Here is a 19,188-nt window from a genome sequence, read left to right on the forward strand (position 1 = left end):
GCCCCTGAATTCAAGACCTAAAACATAGATATGCACAACACACCCTCACACATATACACACACACACCAACACACATGTACACTCACAGATTCTCTGGCAATGTTGTATCTTAAATTCTTTTCCAGAGATTGGGCAACAGCCCACTCATTTGTGAAGGTTTTTTTCCTGATTATTTTGAAGGAGGAGGATAGTTCATGGGACAAAGAAGACAAGACTTTAGTGAGGAATTCTTTATAAGTGACTAGCTTATAAAAAAGAACAGGAGCACAGTTTTTATATTTAAAGCTTACATTCCTTCAACTATAGTATTTTTCTATAATAATCATTGAGTTATGAGAAGACAATACAGCACCTCTTCCCTCCTCCCCTTCCCCTCTGTCATAAAATATGACAAAAGTATAAAAAATACTCTATCTTAAAAAAATGTACATCTATATAAAGGTCTGGCAATATGTGTAAGGTTTATTTTTCTATAATTGTATGATTTTCCACCTCTAAGTACTTACCTTTTTTCCAGATCACAGCACACTGGGGATTAAAGGGCAAACAAGATTAGGAAACAAAAAACTAACAAAGTCCTAGGATATAGATGTCAAAAATTGATACAAGAAGTACATGGTAGGCTGAGAGGGCCCTGAGAGGCAAAATGATTTCTGCAGGATGAGAAGAATAGTGACAAATAAGGCATGGATCTGACCTAGAAAGTGTTCCTTGAGGTTGAGAACATGCTGATTCCCAGACCTAGCTGAGGATGTTGGGATTTGACAATGTTCACATGTGTATAGAGTGATGTGGGAGGGGAGATTTCAGTCTCCACTATGTCTTTGGGATGGTCTTATGTGAGCAAGCAGTTTAGATCATTGGTCTCTGAGAGATGACACTCTCTACCTCAAAATGGAATAGAATATGGAACTCTGAGAGCCAGACAACTGTAACTGACAGTTAGCTCAAGCCAGCTCAAGTGGCCTGTAACTCAGGAACAAGAAAGTTCAAGAGACTCAGGTCTCAGGCATGAGAGGTGTGAGTGCCTCACTCAATGCTGCAGACATTGGATCAGTGCCAAAACACGAATCCATATTCTCAGGCCTTTTTATAAGAGGAAACCAAGGAAATCACAAGGAAACTCATGCCAGGTATAACTATGACAGGAAACCTATTTAATCTCATCCTAGGCCACAGTACAACCTTCTTCTTGTGTGCTTTTATATGTGTATACTGAGAAAATATTTACTGTGTACTTTTCAATCCACGCTATTAATCATTTTGAAGTGTACTCCCAATTCCATGTTTCAAAAATCCATTCTTTTTACCACCTCAGTATGACAATGAGTCAGCCCAAACCCTGAATATGCCTTATAATATAGGGAGCTTGGACTCAGGCTTGTTGGAAATGCTGGTAATGAACCTGGTCCCTGCCTACCAGAAAGGTGATCTTTTCTATGTTAGAAACATTCTTCCACACTATAGAGTAGGAGACAATGGAGCAGTTGCTGGATATTGTTTAAAAAGTGAGTGTTCCTCTTTCAAACAGGGCTGAGACATCCTGGCAGATTATTGGAATACTTGGTACCTCTCTGAGACTGTTTCACTGGGGTCTGATCACAGGAGCCTGTCTTGAGACAAAGAAGTTCACTTCCCGGCTAACTCCTTAGAACTGGGCTGCCAGAACATTTCATTTTTCACAGAAACTAGTGGAGCCTTAGCAGTTTGCTTGCTGAGAGACTAGGATTAAAGGAATGAGCCAGTGGCACCCAACGTCCACCCTAACCTTCTTGGAGGCCTTTGAAGGAATATAGACAGATGTAAAATGCAACTTGAGCTTGAAATCCGGACCTGAGAGTTGTCCTGTTCGTAGCACTCTATAATTTGATCCCCAAGTCCAGGTCTGGCCTTTGGCTGGTTCACTGAAGTATCTTTAGAATTTTACAAATTAGACTGTGTTCAAACTGTGATCCTCAGATCTCACACTACTAGTTAGTAAGATTAGAGGCATGAGCCATTGTGCACTTATTTGGACAGATGCATATAAGCATCCTCACAGAATTTACTTGAAATTTTGTAGACATATCTCCACTTTTTGTCGGTCATGTTTACATTACTCTGTGGGACTTAACCAGTCCCAAGTGTGTCCTGTTAGTTCAGAAAAAAGAGAAGCACAGAGTTATTCTCCTTCTCTCCTCCCATTGGTACAGATCCTTCTACCGTAACTGGGAGGAAGATGAACAAGATGAAGAAGAAAGTGGACGTTGGGACAAAGAGAAATTCTGTCCTTGAAAAATGGATATCTTTGAGGTTTCTGATTGAAAGTCAACATTCTTCTTTGCACACCAGTTGTGATTTTCATCAGGGAGTTGAGGCTTGGCACTTCAGTGCATAGCAGATTACACATTGTGGATGCGGTTGTTGTTTTGGACTCTCATGGATGACAAGGAGGTCTGTGTATAACAAGTCAGATTCAGTGGAGAAACAAATTTCTCCTCCTATCACAGGGAGAATTTTAGAGTATTGTAATTGAGAAATTGTGAGGAGCATCCTGCTTGCAGGAGTCTCTTCCCACCTCCCAACATGCATGTCCTGCCAGAAAAACGCTATAGCCTCAGGATGTAGAGGGTGGGCTCTCATTTTCCTTGTCTGCCCACAGCATGGTTTGTTCCATCTTTCCTATGTGGATGGACTTCTACCATGATGATTTCTATGAGCACAAGTACCATGACACCATGAAAGAACTTACACAGTATGTCAAGCTCAACATGCCATCTTCAGACTTGCTCTTATGCTCACATATTCTTCTGGAGCAGCTGGAGGAACTCATGATCCTTGAGACCAAGGAAAAGAAGAAGAAGTCCTTGTTTATATGCCTCAGACCTGGTGAGTATGGATGGAACCTGAGTCTTTAGGTCTGTGCCTGATTGGCCAAGAGCCCTTAGTACGCCCCAGCTTGGCAAAATGTCCTTTTATAGATATTCTTTGCCAGGTAATATCTGTTCTCCTTTTAAAACAACTTGGAAGTAATCACTCATTAGAAACATCCTACCTTCTCATCAGTGTTCAGTCCAAACTCAAGTTCTACAGCTTCCCCCATTAGATCCTCATGAAAGTTTAGTCACACCTTAACTTCTACAGTTCTAAGTCTCCTGAACCTATTTCCATGCTCAGGTTTGCATCACCGTAGAACAACTCTTGCAGAACTCCAGATAAAGAACCCATCAGTGATGTCATCTATGGTGACTGATAGAGATCGGAAGCCATCACTAATCTCCAGAAAGCATGTGAACATAGAGGGCTTTTTTTTTTAACTTGTGGAAAGGCCCAAACAAGTTTTGAGTCTTGTGGACATCTCACTGGTTCTGAACACCACATGTGATGCAAGTACACCTGCACATACAAGCAAGGAAGAAGATGATCCAGAATGTCTCCTATTGATATTCACAATCCACCTAGATCAGCGCCAAACCATTGAAAAAGACTCGTCTTGGTGTGCAGGGTAAATGTGTGCTAATGGAAAATGATCCCAGTCTATGTTCAGCAAAACAAATAAGAGAGGTCCAAACTCTAGATTCAGTTGAGGAAAGAGAGTCTTTCCTCACAGAATACCCAGACCAATCTGTCCTCTTGCAGGCGATCCAATTTCCAATTAAGAAATTAGAATTTGTCCCTCCCTGGACTCAGGAAGAAAATCCTGTCTTTAGTGATGAAATAAATCCCTTTGAGGACTCAGAGGCAGAATTTCTGCTTGAAGGCAACTTAGAGACCAATCTAGATTTAGAGATTCCATTCCCCCTTCCTGGAAAAAAATCTTTATTTTTCTTTTTGTTCTGATTGTTGTAAAGTGTTAATTCTATTTATTTTTCTAACTTTATTAAAATATCAATGCTTTTGATATATTGTAGATTCATGAATCTTAAATACGTTTCTTTTTAAGCCTACAATCTGAAGCATCATGCATATGTGTGCTGTTGGGGGAAAACACAGAATGACAGGGGGCTGTACAAGAGAGCCTACTGTGTATACAGGGAACTGTTAAATGCACAGGGAGCGGCAAAGAAGCCAAGCCATGCCTGGATGGGTTGATAAGGTGGCTAGAAAAGGTCTTGGACAGCAGATAAGATGTCCTAGAAAGCTATTCTGTCAATTGGGACAAATGACACAATACTTATAGTGGTATGTGGGACACTCTTCCAACAGTTAGTTCAAATCTGTATATATTTTCTTTGTGCTTTGGGTAAATATGGAAGAAAAATTTACCTACAATAATATAAAAATCTCCTTATATTTGATATTTGACAAAATATATAGGAAATATGTATACTGGAAAGTAAAAACTATCATCAATAGAAGAAAGAAGGCTTACATAGATGAACAAACACAAAATCAGGCAGGAAAATAACACAATTAAATCAGATGTATGTAAATACATGTTATATTCTTGATGTTATATATAGTATATTATATAATATATGAAATTGAATATGATTTTTCAAACTACAAAGGCATTTAAATTTTTAGTCTTGAGTAATTATTTCACAAAATATTAGTGTGAAATATTTTGGGTGAAACACAGCTATAATTTGATTATACTTATATGATTATATGAATACATATTTGTGTGTTTCTAGATCTAACACTGATTATAAATAGATGAATAAACATATATATATATATATTTATATATATCTGTCTAAGAAGTGAGTATAATGAAACTGACTACACTATGTATAAAAATGAAGCTATGAGTTGAGTCCATGAGACTCAGGCCTGTAATCCTAGTGGTGTGGGAAGCTGGGTTCTGAGGTTTAGTCTCTCTTACCCCAAAGGCCTTAGATTTTCAGAGGAGGCCTGTGTCCTTCAAAGAGACACATATGCAGTGGGATCACACTCCCCAAACCCAGAGGAAAGTCAGCAGAAATCAGGACAACCTCTTATGACACTCTACTCAGTTTCTGTACCAAGATTGCCATCTGTAGAACATCCATCAGATAGAAAGTAGGCATTTCCTCCAAAAGGGTCTAAAAAGAGCCTTCTGAACTTTAATCTTTGACTATACTGAATTAAACCTTATTTCCCTTCCCAAGCTGCAAACGCATAGAAATATGACAAGGGCTCAAGAGAGATGGACAAAGACTTACAAATACATAAAATTATATACTCTGTTTCAGTAATTCAATGACAAATCACCAAAGCATGTCTTGAATTTTTCTTTTTTTAAAGGAAATAGAAACATACTCTGAGTGTATCAGGAACTGGATGATAGTTTTGTTGTTGAATTGTTGAATGCACTCCTGGGCAAAGGAGACACATATATGGAAGAAATTATGTGGGGGAGAATGTCCTCACACAGCTTCACAAAATAATGGCTATAATTTCTATGATGTCACAGCCACCTTTGCCATAGCAACAAATAGGTGTCAGGCACTCGTTTTGCCCTGAAGTGGACTCAACAACACCAACAGGCACAAAGAATGAAAGGGAATGATTACTACCCACCAGACTTCAGCTTGAAGAGCTGTCCTGACCAGAAGTTAGGATAAATCGAGCTGGGGAAGGTTGATCTCCATATAAGACTCCTGAACACTAAGGATTAGGCACTATTATAGATATTGGAGAAACAGAAGTTAATGTGGATCTCTCCTCAACAATTTCATGCTGAAACGAAAATCAGAAATCATAATGATAATTCCTATAAATCAGAGACATGACATTGGTGATTTTGCAGCAACAACTTCACAGTGAGGATGGGAGGAGACAACGCTGAACAAGAGATAGTTGATATGGGAGCCATCATCCAGGCAATTATCTAGGAGCAGGTAGTCCAGGCAATAAGAACAGCAAATACATCCCCCATTGATGGGAATGGACCTGACTTGCTTCAGAAAAGGAAAACAGCATTGACATGCTTGCTTGTGAAGTAAGAATGGAAATGTACAATGAAGAAAAAAGAGGTCAGAAATGAAGATAAGAATAAATTAGATAGATATGGGATACTGCGGATTACAAGAAGAAAAGTTCTGATTTTATTATAAAACTGACATGACCCACTGGAACCAAAGTGCTAAAATAGCAGTCAGACACATCTGATTCACCGAAAGAATACTTCTAAAATGTGATTCTATCCGGGCTCTGGTGGCTTACAATTGGAATCCTACTTACTCAGGAGGCTGATATCTGAGGATGAGTTTTAAGGAAGCCCAAAAAGGAAATTTGGTAAGACATGTCCAATTAAACACCAAAAATATGGATATGAAGCTGTGATTCAACTGGAAGATCACTAGCCTTGAGGAAAAAACTAAGAAACAGCACCCAGGCCTTAGGTCCAAATCCCAGGACGTCAAAAACAAAGAAGCCAACAAATAAAATTTGGTGCTCAGTCATTCATCACTTAGCATTCTAGTTCAATGTATTTGGTATGAGTCTTGGAAATTATATCCTTAGCAAATGCTCTCCCAGGATATTTTGCTTCATTACCAACTTTCAAACCCCTGGCAGCACCAATGTCTCCTCCCAGTTAGCATAGCAGTCAGCCATTGGAAATTTGAAGATATATTTTATTAATCATAAGAATTCTGATCATCTTTCCACATACATCAAATGAGTAGTAGCCCCATTCCACTATTCTGAATGTTTATAATCGTCCTTTGAGTTAATAAGCATTAAAGCTTAAAAATTCTAGAGTGGTTATCAAATTAATTCAATAGTCATCATTCTTCTATATAAACATATGTTTATAAAAGGAGAGATTATTTGAAAGTGTGTACATGATACCTTCTATCTCTAATAATCTCAAGAAATAGAGTTTTACAGAAACATCCTGATTGTTTTGCCAAAGGAAAAGATAAGAGATTTAAATAAGAGACCTAACTTCTCAGAAGGAAAATGCTATTGGCTTTAGAACAATTTCATTTGTCTAGAACTGTGGAAATCAGTTTCAGAAATGCCAGAGCCTAAGGGTATTATTCAAATCACATTATCATGAGGTACAAGCAGTCTGTCTATATCAACCTTCCAGGAAAAAAAAATCAATGAAGGAAAAGCAATGCTTCTAAAACAAGCAGGTTGGTGATGGTTCATGCTTGTTATCCTAGCTAGTTAGCAGTCTAAGATGAATGGATTTCATGACAAAGCCTGGCCAGGAAAATCCTTCCTGTCTGCAACCAGCAGACAGGAAACATTAACTCTGTTCCTGAAGCCCAGATGGACAGCCTCTGACAACAGACATCCAGACACACAATAACATCCCTATTTGAAATATTATCAAATATATTCACATAATATCTTCTGTTTGGGAGATAATATTTAAAAGATGTATCAAAGACAGTTCAAAATGGCATTTAAAAAAGGCAGAGTGAAATTAGAAATATGTACTCACTGACTGAAATGCAAGTAACTGCAAGAATGATGTTAATGGGGCTAGAGGCCCATTTGGTAACTTATCCACTCAACCATCTTTCCTCACATCTTGTCAGCCTGAACAGTGAGACTTTTGAAATTCAAGGAATGTGTGTGAGCATATAGCTTGTAAAAGTAATAATGAAAAGCTAGGCATTGGAAGCTCAGGCCTGTAAAACTAAGTACTCAGAACTCTGAGATACGAGGAACTCAGTTCAAAGCCAACTGATCAAAAAAGATTCTTACCTCCATTTAAACAGTAAATACAGAAAGATGAGCTGTGTTTCAAATGGTAGAGCATATAAAAGCTAAGCAAGAGTACCTAGGTCCTGAATTCAACCCCAGTACTGCCTCTCATACACAGAATAATCATGATTACACCACAGTATATATGTGCATACATGTTGACAAGGGATGTAGATGAATGGGATGATGACATGAATTACCTCACCTTTAGTCTCAAGTTTTCTGTACAGCGTAGCCCAGTCTGTGAAAAGCCATAGGTGAAATCTTTCCTCAAAATCAGCAGATACATCCTCATTGCCCTCTGCACATTTATATTATGTATACACACATATAAGGGCTATATTTTCTAACTAATTTTCTTTTTTTATTGTGAAAATGCTGTACAGAGAAATGCATAATCTTACACACATGCTTCAGAATTATGTGCCCTTGTTTAGGTTTCATAGGGAGCACAATATATCCAGCCTCTGGATCATTCTTGTAATCTTAGCGTTCACAAGGATGGGATCTGAGGATCACAGTTTGATGCCAACCCAAGCTAATAAGTCCTCATTTTCTTATCTTCAATTAAGTAGAAAAAGCCAGAAGTGGAGATGTGGTTCGAGTGGCACAGTGACAGCACTGAGTAAAGCAATCTAAGGAAGAGCTCCAGACCCTCAGTTCAAGCCTGAGTACTGGCCCACTAGTACTTCAAACGCCAACCTTCCCCCAACAGGAAACCAAAAATAGGTCAAAATATTTTGTAATTTGTGAAGCAAAATCCAATGAGGCAACATAGTTACTAGTTTGTTGATGGGTTGGGGAGGAAACCCCAAATTCAACATGTGTTCAAATAACATAAAGAACAAGCAATCAAGTAAAATTTCCCAGTAAAGAAACTTCCTTAGTATTCACTGGGACCCCTGACTAAGATACATTTTTCTATATTTTTTCAAAATTAGTGTTTTTTTTTCAGTAAGGTAATTAGTACAAACCTTTGTTGTAAGTTATAGGAGTTATTGGAAGCTCCAAGTGAAGGTACAACAAAAAGCATACAATATTACAAGTTTCTATGCCTCTGTTGAGACATTAGAAACTTGTTATAGTGTGGCCTCTCAGAAACAGAAGGGGGATGCTCAGCATCACTGGTCATAAAAGAAATGCAAATCAAAACCAAAACCACATTTAGATCCCATTCACCACAGTTAGAATGTCCACTATCAAGAAAACAAATAATAACAAATGCTGGGGTGGATATGCCTAAATGAGAACCCTACCACACTGATGGTAGGAATGTAAGCTGGTTCAACCACTCTGAAGGTAGTATGAAGGTTCCTCAAAAGACTAAACATAGAACTCCCTTAAGATCTAGCAATCCCACTCCTCACAGTTATCCAAATGATCTCAAACTAGGGCACAATAAGCTACCAGAACAACTATGTTCATTGCAGCATTGTTTACCATAGCTAAGATATGGAGCCAACCCAGTTGCCCCTCAATAGATGAATGGATCAAGAAAATATGGGATATTTACAGAATGTAATTTTATGCTTCTATCAGAAAGAGTGGCATAGTCCCTTTTGTAAGAAAATGAAAAGACTTGGAAGAAATCATACTAAGTTAATCAAGCCAGGCCCAAAGAAACATGAGCTCTATGATTTCCCTCACTTGCAATGAGTAGCATTGGCCTATTACTCCTGAAAGTGGATTATAGTAGCACAGAAGTTATGAATATATACATGACCATACGAAATGATGCTAATTGAAATGAATGCTAATACATAGAAACGCAGGTCTTCTTTTGTTTAGTTGTCAAGCTTGATGTTACCAATGTACTGCAGATAGTTCATTCTTCTTACTTTATGTTATTTTTCTTCTCCTAGGGTTTTATCCATGGCAATTCCCATCTGTGATTCTGGTACCCTGAATTCTGTATATTCTGTTAATGAAGCTGGGAAAGTTAAATGGATTTCTTTTTTACTATGGTTGCAACTGTCTTTTACATTTCAAGTACTTAACAAAAAGAATGTGAGCCAATCACGGCCAGTGGTACACACTTGTAACTCTAGCTGTGATCTGAGGAAAGTGGATTATAGCTAGACCAGGTTAGAAAAATCTGTGAAATTTTGATCTCCAATTAACTATTCAAAATCAAGAAGTAAAGGTTGGCTCAAGTCGTACTCGGCTACCCTTGAGTGAAAAAACTATAGGTCAGCTCCCTAAGTTCAAGCTCCATTATTCACACACACACACACACACACACACACACACACACACACACACACACACACACACACAGTTACCCTTGAAAAAAAAACCAAAAGTCAACTCCCTGATTTTGAGCCCAAGTATTTACACACACACACCCAAACACACACACACACACACACACACACACAAACACATTTTATCTCAAAAATAGCCAGTGACCAGGAAACAAACAAGATGATATTTTTCTTTGTTTTCTTTCATTTTTGTCATGTTTATTCATTTATCTCTCTTAGAGAAGTTAAAGGGGTCATTTTAAAAGAGAGACATGATGAACATGTTCAACAGTGGTATTCAATTGGTACTATATTGAAAATGACTTATGCAACTTGTTTGTGGGGAAAGACGGTAAAATGAAGAGATGAAGGGAAAGGGTAACATTATCCAAAAAAAAATGCACTCAGGGAAGTAGAGCTGTGGCTCAATATGAGTGCTATTCTTCAGCAAAAGATCTCAGAGACAGTGCTCAGGCCCTTGGTTCAAGACATTACTGACTGAAACAAAAACAAATACAAAGGAAATGTAGTCATTGCCACACGTATGTAACTATCTCCTCTACAGCAAAATAATGATAAGAAGGAGAAGAAGGAGGAGGAGGAGGAGGAGGAAGAGGAGGAGGAGGAGGAGGAGGAGGAGGAGGAGGAGGAGGAGGAGGAGGAGGAGGAAGAGGAGGAGGAGGAGAAGGAGGAGGTGGAAGTTAATAAAACCAAACCAGTGACAGAGAAAAATTGAGAGAGCAAGGGAAGGGGTGATATTTCAAAAAAGAAATATATCCATACCTGACTTATATGACTATAAACTCTGTGTAGCACATATTTGCAATTATAATACAAAGAAAAAAACAGAAATATAGTTCTGGAGGCATAACTCAAATGGAAGATCTGACTAATAAGTATGTGATACCAAGTTCAAAACCCATTATCAATTTCCCCTTCAAAAATGGCTCTTCTCATCATGTGTGCTTTCCCTAGCTTATGAAAAGGGGTGCAAACAGTTAAAGAGAGAGCAAAATAAGCTATCTGACACAGAACTGTGCTTTTAAAGAGCAGTACTTGCTAGAACACGTGTTGACTAGAACAGATGATGACTCCATGTTTTCTGAAATAAATAGACCTAATCGAACTTGAATACAGGCTCCACTGTATACGAGATAAGGACTCAGAATTAACTAAACTCTCTGCGGCTCAAAGTCTTCATAGTTAAAGTGAGCATAACAATACAAATCTCACATTATGAGATCTGGATGTCATCAAACCTGGAGTGGGTTTTATCTTAGGTGTGTGTGAAACACTCAAAAGCTGCTGGAAGGAGTATAAACTGGCCTGATGTTTACTATATTACTTAACAGTAAAACAGCAACTATACAGACTCATAGCTGTTTTCTCATGCTGAGAAAAGAGGATCAAGGTTCTAAGCCAGAACAGGAAAATGGATCAGACTCATCTCCATTGACCTCTAAAAAAGCTTGAGGTGGAGTTTGGTTCAAGTTGTAGAAAGCAAAAATCTCAGGAACAGTGTCCAGGCCCTGAGTTCAAACCCTAGGACCAGCACAAGCACACACGCACACACCACACACACACACACACACACACACACACACACACACACACACACACACCACAAAAACACATACACAAACACACACAATTTTGTATGTTCCTATCACCCCACTTAACAATACTTTCCCACTGCCAAGCTCACAAGTTGTTGTTGTTTTGTTTTGTTTTCAAAGGGACTTGCTGTGTAGCTCAGGTTGCTCTTAAGCTTACAATCCTCGTGGGTGCTGTGATTACAGGCATGTCTACCATAATTGGCTTCACTCAGTAACTCTATAATATTTTTTTGCAAGAAATTCATTCATACTCATGAAGATATGTAGCTTAAAGCTGTTCATATTAATATTCTAATGTACAAAATGTAAATAATATAGCTGGACATGGTACTATACTACCACATGGTAATGCCAGACAGAAGTAGGAGTTGCGGAAAGCCAGATTTACACTGCAGAATCTTGTCTCCAAGGAAAGAAATTCTGTAAATATAAATCTACTCTGAGACATACAATATGTTAAATTTATATAATGGAAAAAATAGATTATTTTTAATGGAAATAAAATCTTGGCAGAAAATTTGAAAACATGTATATGTATATATATTTAAATTTGGAGAAATAAAATTTCAAGTGGTATTATCTGTATTTTTCAGTCTGTTACCTACCGATTTACTGACACATTGATTTCTGTTTAGTCTTCACAAAACACTGTTCTCTCACATAAGTACAAAAAAACTGCAAAACAAAAAGTACAAAAAGTGCATTATCATAAATGCAAATGTAGTTTATTCCCTACCATAATAATTTGGAGAAAACATGCATTAAGTTAATGGCATTGAATACTGCTCAAGAAGGGGAGTCAAAGAGAATGTAGATTATGTGTTTGTGTGTGTGTGTTTGTTCCATGAGTAAATAATGGAGTCAGAAGTAGACTTAATATTCCTGTTTAGTCTTTTTGCTCAAAGCTGACACTCTACAATGAGAGCTACATCTCCACTTCTGGATTTTGGTTTCTCAATTGGAGAAATATCTCAGATTTTTCTGCATAGGCTGCTTTAAACCAGGATCCTCTGATTTTTACCTCTAAAGTAGCCAGGTTTTAAAATATGAGCCATAGGTGGACAGCAACTACATTAATATTTTTTGCATGTTTGAATGAATTTTAGAGTAAGACATATATGCTACTTTTGAGAATGTAGGAAAATAGTAATTAATATTTAAGAGATCATAAAACATACAAACCTGAACATAGAATTTAGCTGAGAATAGAATGGAATAAATCAAAATTTCCTGTGATAGTTTTCAGTCTGTGCACAGAAATGATTGCATTGTTGGAGCCCAAGGCCATCAGATAGCTGAGCCCCAGCTGGCTGCTATGCTCATGAGGCCAGCTAGTGATATTCACAAGAATGTGATGTTGTTGGATGGCAGGGATCAGCTTCAAGTTCAGAGATCAATACCCATTGATCTCAAACCCTGATATTTTGAAATACATTGTACTTCCATTATCCCAGCTTTTCCTGAATTCCTAGAACCTAAAAAAAGTTTCAGCTTTACTTAGTATTTAACATTTCTTTTTTTCTCTCTCTTTTTGTCGGTCGTGGGGCTTGCACTCTGGGCCAGGGCATGATCCCTGAGTTCTTTAGCTCACAGCACCACTTTTGTGTTTTATGGTGCTTAATTTGAGATAAAAGTCAGATGAAATTTCCTGCCTGGGCTACCTTTGAACTGCGATCCTCAAAAACAGCTTCCTGAGTACCTTGGATAATAGACACGAGCCACTAGTTTAACCCATTTCTTACTCTATCCCGGTTAACCAGAAACCTAATCCAAATCACATTCTGATTTAACATCAAATGGCTATTGTAAGGAAAATTGTCTAGATTCTATTCAATCGTACATTTATTTTTGGCTTCTACTTCTTATTGGAAAACTAAAATTTACCTTAAAGCTTATCCTTCCCTAAACCTAACCGGAACAAAAATGTACCTCACACTTTAAACCAAATTTTATCTGAATGTTTAAAGTAACACAGACTGGTTTCATTCATTCTTGCCATTCATTCCTCTTAAAATATGTGGCAGTTTTACACAATGTCTTACATGTTTTTCTCATCCTAATCCGCTCTAACTGGCACACCTTGCCTAATCCTAAGCATACATATAACCGAATCATCATGTTAATAACAAGCCACTTTTTCATATTTATCCCAACTCTTACTCAGCGTGGAGGTCTAAATTTTACTTGCATTTTGAACATAAATTTTAAGTGTTTTTCTATTTCTTGTGAGGTTTTATTGTTCATTATTTTTTAAAAATTTTATTTTGTTGAAAAGATGCTTTAAAGAGGGATTAGTTACATGTGTAAGGTAAGGAGTACGTTTCTTGTTGAGCATTGTTACCCACTTCTTTCTTGTTCTCCCACTATTCCATCCCTCCCCACTTCCCTTACCCCACCCTCCCCTGGTGTAAACTTTATTTTCAACGTAGTGTCATGTGAGTATCATTGTTGCAATGGGTCATCCTGTGATGAACCTAAATTTTCTATTTCTCTAATCCTAATTCTAATTCTGTTTGGGATCCTAACCATAACCATAATAATAATGATAGCTCAATTCAAAAGTTAACAAAAAATATTTGGGTTTTTATTCATCCTATTAATTCAATGTATATCTTGAATTAACTTGCAGTTTAGCTTAAATCTTCCAAATTAGTTTATATGCGCATATATAAAGTTGTAATTTTATGTGAAAAACAGAATACCTTTGGAGGAAGGAGTAATGAGAAGGATATAAAGGGAGTATAATCAAATACGTTAAATATATTATGGAATTGGCACTTCTGACAATTAATATCTATTAACACAATAACTAAAAATTAATAAAGAACACACTGCCTTCTAGTGTTCTTTAAGAGAGCCATGATCTGTCTTCTGAAAAAAAAAAAACAACAACAAACTCGTGTTAGATAAATTTGTCCATGCATAATTTATATTGTTTGCCAATTAGTTAACTTAATGAATAAAAATTTATCGAATAAAATTCCTTGACAAAAAATATAAAACACTTACTTAGCAATTGTTTGAGAAAAAGTTTTTGTCATGAGTTTTAAGAAACGGAATTGCTATTTCCCTACAAAGCAATGAATTAAGTTTACTAATCTAGTATTTGTAGTAAGTTTAGAGAACATAATTGGCATGAAAAACAACTAACTATTCATCTTGTTTCTTGAATGAGTGATATTTTAAACATTGTCTTTTATTGAAATAAATACTTAGGTTTACATTTCAAAATAAGTGCAATTTTATCTCCTTTCAGAATAAGTACTTACCCTGCAATTAAATGTACTAGCATATTCAGGTATTTAAAAGCTAAATTTTCTATGTTTTTTATGTAGCTCTACATATTCAGAATGACATGATTTTTTTATTCATAAATGTCTAACCTCAGATTTTTGCTTCATCAATATAAATTTTCTCATGAGGTTGTAGTGAGGGCTACAGTAACCAGAATGATCTAAACCATTTCCTGAATTCTAAATTTTAAATAAAATCATTTTTTAGCTTTGATAATATCATTTATGGTCTCTTCAGAGAAATTAAGCTAAAACAAATGACACTTTTTAAACATTTCACTCACATTGTAAAGAATATTAACATAGGTCAAAAAGAGACTAATTATTTCAGACTCATCATATTTAGTGATCTTAGTGTGAAGAATGTAGAGAGTAGAAGGTCCTTATACTCAATAAATAGTATTGGCTAAATTAAATCATATATCTGGATTTCTTATTTGGAGGTTAATCACATAGAGACAGGAAAATAATAAAAACATTTACTTTGGTTTCAACAGAAAAAGATATTTGTGCATGTACCACAGTTGCTTTATTAGTTTGTAGTTGAACACTGGACTTCGATTTATATCTTGGCTGTTGTTGTGAATAATGTGAATAACAATGAACTACAGATATATTTATGAGTTACCCAGAGAGAAATATTCACATGATTGGTGGGTCAGATGATATTTAAACTTAGGATTTCTTTTTTTTTTTTTTGGGGGGGGGGTCAGGTAGTGGGGCCTGAACTCTGGGCCTGGGCGCTGTCTCTCAACTCTTCAGCCCAAGGCTAGCGCTCTACCACTTGAGCCACAGCGCCACTTCCGGCTTTTTCCTTTTTGCTTATGTGGTGCTGAGGAATCGAACCCAGGGCCTCAAGCATGCAAGGCAAGCGCTCTACCACTGAGCCACCTTCCCAGCCCAGGATTTCTTTAGAAAACTGCATACTACTTTCTACAATGAGAACACTAACCTGTATTTTGACTAAGAGTATAGAAAATTTCCTTTTCTCCACAGTGTCGCCAGCCAACATTATTACCTTTTGAGTTTTTTTAAAGGGTAGGTTTTTACTGTGTGCAGTACCCAAGACTGGCCTTAGACTCAAATCCTTTTACTCCAACCTCCAATCACTTGGAATTACCAGCCTTTCCCACCACACCTGAGTCCTTGGATATTTTTGATAAGAGTTATAATAGTTACAAAGTAGTATTATAGTAATTTTGAATTGCATTTCTCTAATGACTTCTGCTCACAAAGCATTCAGCCCACATAGACGTTTTATTAAATACAAATTTGTAAATCCACAGGAGATTTTCAGGGCTTTTTGGAAAACATGTCTATTCAGAATTTTTGTCCATTTTTAATCAAGTTTCTTGTTAATCTCATCTTTAATCTCTCTATAGCAAATCAATAATTAATTCAAGGTAGTAGAAAGGAAAAAATTAAGCAGCTCCTAACATTTAAAATTTTTTTAATAACATGATATTGCTTAAATCATTTTCTGTTGAGGCTTGAGACTATATAACTCAATTTAGTTAGACCTTTTACAAGACTATATATAATGTATTTATTTTACTTTGTTCTTTCCAAAGGCTGCATGACTAATTTCACTTGGTTTCTTTCAGTTTCATGTAGTTCAGATTTCAAACTGAAGAATAAATGGAAGGAAGCAAACAAAGAATATATTTCCCCTCATCTGATGATGCCTCTACAAGAATGAGGAAAGTGTTGATGCTTCTAAGGACCTATGATAGAATATCAAAAAGACAATTTATTCTTCCAGGTCTTCCTTATCTTTGCGATGTAACTTAAATGATGTAAAACACAATATACTGCTCAGATACTTTTATGTTCTATCAGATTTGCACATTTTCATATGGATTTCACCTCTGTCTACAACATTTCTTCATCGTTCTGTCCCTGATACTTTTACACTATCACGACATAAGATAACCAGTTTGTTTTACAGCATGAGAAGTTATCCACCTGGCTTCCTTGGAAGCAGGGCATGGTCAATAGATATTACTTCTGGTTGCTCACACTACATGTAATGGTTTTTGTATTACTTATCATATTCTATTTGGTATTTAAAAAAGAATGCTGGCTAAACTCAAAGCTCATTCATAGGTTTATGTTAAGTGTTTCACAAGTCTTATTCTCTTAATTCTTAAGATAACATTCGCTATAATGCTAATGTTATTACCATTGTAGTGTTGGGAAAAATTGTAGTTAAAGACACTAAGTGCATGGCCCAAAGACACACACAGTGAGGAAGGAAATGAGTCAAAGTTTCCAAAAGTCTTTCAGCAATATCAAAAAGGTGGGTAAAATCTCTCCATTCTCTTACACTCTCAATTCAATATTCATTTTGTCCAAGAAATAATAGCATAGCAAATATTGCCCTTGGTGATTGTTTTCTATCACATTTTGTCTTCAACACAGAATGTGTTGGTGACATTGGGTTATCATACACAGAGCTGAGCTTACAAATTGAGGTCCGAAGACAGCCAAATTTCTTCTGTCATACAGTTCCAGTTTCATTTTTAAAAAGTACTAAAACTTTTAAATATCATCACTTACTATCTTTTAACCACCCCCAAACTGACATATACTCACTTCAAAAGGCTTTCAAATTAGGAGATGATAAAACAGGCCCCCATGAAGTAAATTTTCTTTTATTTTTTAAAATTGTTCTAAAAGCCTTGTGCTGGCTGGTCACACCTATAATCCTATCTACTCTGAATATTTGCTCTGGAGTCTGATTTCTGTGGATAACACTTGGGAGCCAATCAGGGCCAAAAAAAAAACTTCATGAAATTATTTTTCAAAATGTTTAATGAACTAGCAAAGAGCCAGGAATTGAGATGTAGCTTATATAGTAGCTCACCAATCTAGATAGGAAAGGCCTAGCAAGACCTTGAAGCCCTGATTTTAAACTCTGAGCACGCCAATATACATGCATGGCGTGTGTTCACATGCACGCACGTGTTTCCTTGAGCGCTGCCTTACTCACACACACACACATTTATTCAAATTACCGTCATATCAGTGTTCTGCATTAATTCCTTTGTTAACGATATTATATGGGTAAAATACAGGAAATAAACTCTTCCATCTAAGAACATTTTTATATGTTTTTTATTGTAATAATACTGTGCACAGGGGTCACATTTACAAGAACAAGGAAACTAGTACATTTCCTAACAAGCATTGTTATCTCCTCCTTTATATTTCCCATACCATCCCTTCCCTCCCACCTCCACAAGTACACTCCCCTTCCCCTTCCTTCCTCCGCCTAAATTGTAAAGTTCATTTTTCAACATAGTGTCTTGTGCATCTCATTGTTACAATGGGTCAACCTGTATCCCTATTTGAGCATTTTTTCCCTTCCCCTCCCCAAATTAGAGAAGCATACATACAGGATGTAAGTGCACCTACTTCAAATACAGAGAAAACAGGGGTTATATCGTGGGGAGAAACATACAAAAAAACAAAAAATTGACATCACACATTATAAGTACCTGAGAAACAATAGCAAGAAACAAAAAACCACTTGTGTCCCTATTTTGGGGTTCAATTTCTTTAACATCATTTTATCTGGTTATATGCACATATCTTTTGAACTTTTCTGCTTATCCCAGACATACATTTGTTATTGAAAATAAGGGAAATCATGGGACCTATGTTTCTTTGGACTTGGCATACATCAGTCAATAAATTTTTTTCCAAGTCTTTCCATTTCCTAACAAATTGGGAGATGTCATTCTTTCTGATGGAGGCATAGAATTCCATTGTGTAAATATACCGTATTTTCTTGATCCATTCATCTAATGGGGGCATTTGGTTTGGATTCATATCTTAGCTATCATAAATAATGTTGCAATCAACATAGTTGTGCTGGTAGTTTTAGTATGGTCTTGTTTATGATCATTTGGGTAAATCCCCAAAAGTGGGATTACTGTGTCATACAGGAGTTTTATGTAGAGTCTTTTGAGGAACCTCCATACTGCTTTCCAAAGTATTTGAACAAGTTTACACTCCCACCAAGAATGCAGTACGATTCCCTTGTGACCACACACCTTTCAGCATCTGTTGTTGTAAAAATATGGAATGCTACACAAATTTTCATGACATACTTGCGCAGGGGGCATGCTAATCTTCTCTGTATTATTCCAATGTTAGCGTATGTGATACTAAATTGAGCACAGAACATTTTTTTATATAAAGTATAATTTTTATTGATTTTATTAAACTAGACAATTCAACAAAATTAAGTTCAAAAGAATTGTTGTGAAATTTTAGAATCATATATTTCTTACATAAGCAAACATTTAGGAATAAAATCAAGATAGACATGCCAAAAACAAAATAATTCCAGATATTTGTAGTTCAAGAGATGTGTAGGAGGAGGAATTCAATTATTCTAT

General features: G+C 36.5%; 1 non-coding gene across 1 annotated transcript; it reads right to left on the minus strand.

Moving 5' to 3' along the window:
• Window positions 1–18,860: 18,860 nt before the first annotated feature.
• LOC122096338 lies at window positions 18,861–18,967 on the minus strand. Its single transcript, XR_006145278.1, has one exon. It is a non-coding gene; the product is annotated as a U6 spliceosomal RNA (small nuclear RNA).
• Window positions 18,968–19,188: the final 221 nt, after the last annotated feature.

The sequence above is a fragment of the Dipodomys spectabilis genome, unplaced genomic scaffold (genome assembly GCF_019054845.1).
Source record: "Dipodomys spectabilis isolate Male_0828 unplaced genomic scaffold, ASM1905484v1 ptg000368l, whole genome shotgun sequence".
Classification (NCBI taxonomy): Eukaryota; Metazoa; Chordata; class Mammalia; order Rodentia; family Heteromyidae; genus Dipodomys; species Dipodomys spectabilis.